Below are 6,472 nucleotides of genomic sequence, written 5' to 3' on the forward strand. Positions count from 1 at the left end.
AAGTGTTTATTTTATTCACTTAACAAGGATGTAGTTGTTAGCATTTACCAGAGTCTTCAGGGTGCTGATCACCAGAGGCATTGGTTGCTGCATACTTTCTACTTCACCTTCTTTAGTGTGTGAAAATCTTCCATCATGCTTATTTACTTATACTCCTGAGATGGTTTCTAAAGTCCTGGGTATTATATCCACTTTCAAGAGGAATAAGAGAGAAAAGGACAGTTTTATCCACATATCTCTCCTCAAATTAAAAAAAAAAAAAAAAAAAAAAAAGCAAAAAATTTCGCAGAATTCTACCCACATCTCATTGACTGAAACTTTGATGTTAACACTCCTAACTAGAGTTAGGAGTTAGGACAAGAATGTCCAATATGGCTCCTGTCATTCCACTTTCTTCATACCCTTTTGTAATAAATACTCTTTCCTCAAATGTGCCCTGAATCAATTCTAATGAATAGAATAAGGCAAGAATTAAAGATGTTACTTCGACATTAGGTTATAATTCCACAATTTTTGATATGAAAATAAACAGTTATTAAAAGTAAAAAAAAATGTTAGGTCACAAAAAATAATGGCATCATGTTGGGCTCTCTCCTTTTCTTGCTTGATGTGAGGAAAGTTAATTCTGTGTTGTAAGTTGTTTAAGGAGTGATGCATGTGGCAAGGAACTGATATCTCTAGCTAACCAGCACATGAGAGAAATTGGAGGACCTTGAGATGACTCCAGCCTTGGCCTCAACTCTGATTGTAGCTTTCTTAGAGACCCCGAGCCGAAGGACCCAGGTAAATTGCACCAAGATTCTTGATTCACAGAAAGTGTGAGATGGTAAATGTTTGAGCAGTTAGGTTTTGGGGATAATTTGTTACTCAGCACTATATGACAAAGGCTACTCTATAGTCATAGATGTTTAGCTAGGAGACAGAAAATGTTGAAGAACCTGTACAGAAAAAAAACAACAACAACAAAAACCTCTGTGAATAATTGCATTTTCAGTGTTTTATATTTTTGCTTTTATCATTTTGCTTATTGTTTTAATGAACATAAATTTCTTGTGACAGTGAGATATATACAGTGTACAACTATACTTTAACACAAGTATTTGTGAACCCAAACATTAGTTTGAATCTCACATTCAGAAAATGATTAAGAAATTCTTTAATATACACTATTAACAAACTGCTAAAAACACCCTTATTTTAAAGCCAATGATAAATTTAGGAATTCCTGTGGAACAAAGGTAACCATAATGGAAGAAAAAATTAGAAGTGAGGAAATATTCATATTTTGAAAAGTTTGTAGAAATTCATTGAATTAAAACAACAAAAAACCAGAATGAATGAACTAGAAACATCAATAAATATTTTCCCAAAATAAATTTCTTACTACTATTATTTACCAAGAATTAAAACTTAACTCTTCAATATATTCTTGTTAGAAATATTTTTCATGGTAACTCACATCAGCTGGCCTTGATTGAGCTCAGAATTTCTATTGATTTTCAATCTGTTCTCTTTTAAGAAAAAAAAAATCTTATTTTCCAAAAAACTTGTGTTGCATTTACTAACTCATCCAGAGGTATCTCAATTTCTTATTCAGTGATTTAGCATCATTTTATTAAATTCTTTTGTGAAAATGGGCTTCAAAAGTGGAAGTGTAATTATTAAAATTCACTTCATCATCAAGGAAGGTGAATAGAGTAGAAAATATTTATATAAAGCTAATCAGCATTGGTATGGAAAGTTTAGAGTATTCAAAATCAGCATGAATAACAATGTAAGATCATTTACCTTCTTTAAAAATATGTTACATACCCTAATATATAAAACAGAGAATAATATCTTTATAATAATATTTTTAGATATTACATGGTAATCAAAATTCCAGTTGATCAATATGCAGTTCTTAAGCAGTTATCAAGAGCAAGGTACGACGTTAGATGGAAGAGGCTTGCTTATTATGTACATTTAATACTTAGGTTGAACAACTAATTTAATATATATATATATACATATCATATATATTATAATATATTCATAAACTTGATGAATTATTCCAAATTATTAATATTATGGGTTGTCCTTACCATGACTAAATTTCTCAGACACTAGAAAACTGTGAAGCATTAGTGATGTTTATTTCCTAGCTATGTTGCTGGCATAGCAGACAAACCCTTTACAAATGAGCTGCTACCAGTAGAAGCTAAATGCAGAGGCTGCATACCCCTGTTCCATATCCATTTCTTATCCATTTCTTCTAAACATTGTAACATTCCACATTCCATTTCCTTTCCCTAAATTTTTGTTTTTACTATGGACAATCACACATTACCAGAAAAAAGAATCGCTATAGGCCTTGTATCATAAGCCATTTGTCCCGCTGCTTACTGTGTCTAGTATGATACGCAGTTATGGTCACTCTGTGATTGACTGCACTTCAATCAGTGTCTTTAGGGTCTTTCAGTAGAATATGTCCTGTCCTGTCCATGTTCTATCCTGTTTTGTCACATGTGTAAGTGAGCAGGCATACCTTGTCTATGGAACGATACCATTCAAACATAAGATGCTCCTATTAATTATGGACTCAATAACAAGTTCCTAAAATTTTACCTGATACCATCTTTTGCTAGCATAAATGGAAACATAAGAAACTTCACATATACTCTAAGAAACCAAGAAATATAAATAATACACATGAATACAATAATAAACATATAAATAAAATATATTGATATAGTTCACTTAGTCTCAAATAAGAACAATTATGAATCTGTGAAAATTTTGTTATTAAAAAAATCATTCTAATTTAATCAGAATTCATGGAATGCCACATAAAGCATCTAGAATAGGTTGGCATGTCTTAAGTCTGCCTCTTTGTTCAGGTATTGGAAGGGATACCGTGGTTTTCATTAGTATATCTCTAGATATTCATATAAAAAATAATACCAATAAGAATGGCAACTTGAGATAAAACAGAAAACAGTATCTTAACATTATTGTGGAATATCATACATTTTTTATTTTACTACCTCTTGCCAATTTTCAACGACTGTCACTTTGTCCTGTAGAATTAGCAGGCCTGTAGTACAGAGTTATTTTTGAAGTAAACATATTCTAATGAACATCATAAATTTTAACACATTGTTTCTTCTCTTTGGAAATACTGCTTTATAGTGAATACACACATTGAAACAGCATATTAAAGAAACCGCAGAATATGAACTAAGATCTTCAATTTGGTGTGCTAGAGAGGTGTTCAGTAATCAAAATATCTGTATTTGATAAATACTATGCAAGTAATTCTGTGCCTTGTATAAGATGAGACTTGATTGTGAATCGGGTTGCTTCAGATAAGCACACCTGTTACATTTGCATTTTATTGAGGTTTTAGTTCAGCACAAGCTATATTATCAACTATGTAAGGTGTTTTCCAATTTAGAATCAGTGCAGTCTCTGGAAACTTTGAAAATGCACTATTCAGTACTAGTTAATTTGTACCAAATACCATCCAAAATGTTTTTTTTTTCCATCCTAAGTCAATTTGATTCCTTTTTGAAAGAGCTTTACTCTATTCCTTGATAAATTGAGCAATTAAAAAAAAGCTAACTATCAACAACATGAAAGTTTGCCTGGAAAAAATTCAGCACCATTTCTCAGAGTAAATAAAAGAATGTCTATTGTGACCCGAGAATATGTTTAAGTAAAGAGAAAAATACATTTTCTAGAGGTACTAATTGTGAAAAGGAAGATTTTAAGATTTCTATAAATAGTTGTTACATGAAGTCCCATTCTATTTTAGCAGAGAGCATGGTAGAAAAATGCAATATAAATGAGCACCATCAATAACATTAATTACCTGCTGCCTCTGCAGATGTGTATGTTAGAGACAGCAGGCCACACAGGTTTTACTAAAGCAAGACAAACTCCTGAATCATACAGCCACGAAGGGCAAGCTGTATCATGGAATCAGTTAGAGCTGACTTTATCACTGAGATAGACATGCTGCCAGATTAAAATGCAAATCATGCTGCCAGTGCTGCATTGATAGACAACACTGTGCACAGAATAGGATGGATGCTGTATATACAGAGAAACAAAAACTGTCTAGCCCATGGAATGCTCCATGTATTTTGGAAATACATGCAAAGAATAATACTGCTGATGAGTTGGCATGCTTAAATAACTGCTTGTTTTCTACCTTATACCACTTCAAGACCTTGTATCTAACAGATTTCCTAAATACCTTGCAAAAGTCTTGCGGACTTATTTGTTACCCAAATCAACCATTTTTATTAAGTTCAATAGAACTACAAAGAGGTGATGTACTGTATTGATTTAGAGAGATACAACAAATTTAGTTAGTACCTTTAGCTGACAATGTCAGAATTTGAAAGTGTATATGTTCTTTTATGAAAAAAAAATAAGCATACAAAGAATATAAGAAATATGAAGTATCAACATTTTGGGAAGCTATAAAGAAGATGGATGATTAGTTACTACATGACAGCAAGAGTAACTTTTGTGTCTGCATGATCTGTAAAGTAGGAGTTAATAATAGTATCTAACACAAGGGGATGTTAGGAGAATTAAAAGAGAATATAAAGTTCTTGCCACAGTGGTACGTAGGTAATGCTATATAAGTGTTTGTTGATATTATTACTAATACAGATTACATACAAAGAAGTTAAACAGTAGGTTCCATTTTTTATTCCTGCCCAGCAAAGTAACTTCCCCAACTTGGCATAAATGATATAATTTTTCTGGAGAAAGTAAACTAGAAGGATGGGAGAGATGCCTCCATGAAAAGATGGGGATAAAGTACTGGCTCCCTGGATGCTAGCAATGATTTTTATACCTCCTACACAGAAATTGGGAAATTTCTCCCTAGTTTAAATGACTCTCCAAATAGAAAATGTCTAGTAAAATTCATGTTTGGGGAGGCTTGACTGACAAAAAAAATCATTGACAGCTTTACGACCCAACAGTGACCCCCATGAGGAGTCAGGTCCTTCAGCCCATCTGCCCAAAAAAGACATATAGGTTCTAAACAACATCTATTGCCTAACTCTTACATAAGAATTAGAGCTGAGGATCAAAAAATATTTGTAGAAATTCTCAACAACAACAACAACAAAAAGGGAGGTTGTTTTAATTATCTGTGACTAAAATAAAGCTATGTAATAAACTACCTCAAAACTTAGGAGGAAAATGACACAAAGCATGCTTTCTCATTCATCTATCTGAGGATTGGGTGAAGTTCACCTGATCCAAGCTGAACTCATCTGGGTTTTGCTCCAAATTGTGGATTGAGTACAGGTATGATCTGATATCTTTTATTCTTCTAGATCAGCAGACTATCTAGTTCCTATTCTTATCATGGATGTAGAGGTACATGAAGAGCAAAACACAGGATGCTTCTCAAGATCTAGGCTCAGAAATGGTACATTGTTGCTACCACCCACATTTCACTGGCAAAAGCAAGTCATAAGCTAAGAATAAAATTACTAAACTGGAGAATTAGGTTAGCTATTTTCAATTTACTTCTTACTAATTAAATTGAGAATTTGTTTCTCATATATACTTCAACCTCATAATACATACCTAATACAGTTGTGCACAATTTTGTTTTTGTTGAGTTTACACTCAGGTTTTACACTGATAATTTTTTTAATGTTTATTTAGTTTTGGGAGAGAGAAAGAGCAGAAAGTGAACAGGGGAAGGGCAGAGAGAGAGGGAAACACAGAATCTGAAGCAGGCTCCAGGCTCCAAGTTGTCAGCACAGAGCCCGACGTGGGGCTTGAACCCACAGACTACAAGATTATGAGCTGAGCTGAAGTCGGACGCTTAACCAACTGAGCCACCCAGGCACCCCAGTTTTTGCATTTTCTACTATGCACATATAAATATTAGAGTATACTAAAGCCATGATAAGTGAAGCCACTGTGCTGTCAGTGCATTTTTGTACATGTTACTCTTTGTTTTGTCAGCAGTTAATAATTGCTTCACTATACTGATTGCTTACCTTATCTATATATGTAATACTACTTTATACCAACATTCTATCAGATCTGTAAAAGTCATCATAAGATAGAACAAACACACTGTATAATCAAGTAGCCATTGAAACTGACTAAAATCAAAAGATAAAAGAAATAGAAGATAACAGCATGGGATTTAGAAATGTTGGCTTAGGTAGTAGAGGAATCAGGCCAAAACAGATTCCTCTGAAGAAAGAGAACTAGGATGAAGAAGGATGGTGTCATAGAAGGCTCTTTGACATTATAAATTATAAGCTACTATTTGGCTAAACTATATATAAGTATTAACTATAGAGAATACTATGTAATTTAAAAACATGTATTGATAGAAATAAAATTAATTAAATCACTAAATTTAAGGGGAAATATGCCAGTCACAGGGAGCAGAATATATAAAACAAGGAAAAAAGAACTGAAGGTTGTTTTTATTTGTAAC

This window comes from Neofelis nebulosa, chromosome 5 (assembly GCF_028018385.1).
Source record: "Neofelis nebulosa isolate mNeoNeb1 chromosome 5, mNeoNeb1.pri, whole genome shotgun sequence".
Taxonomy (NCBI): Eukaryota; Metazoa; Chordata; class Mammalia; order Carnivora; family Felidae; genus Neofelis; species Neofelis nebulosa.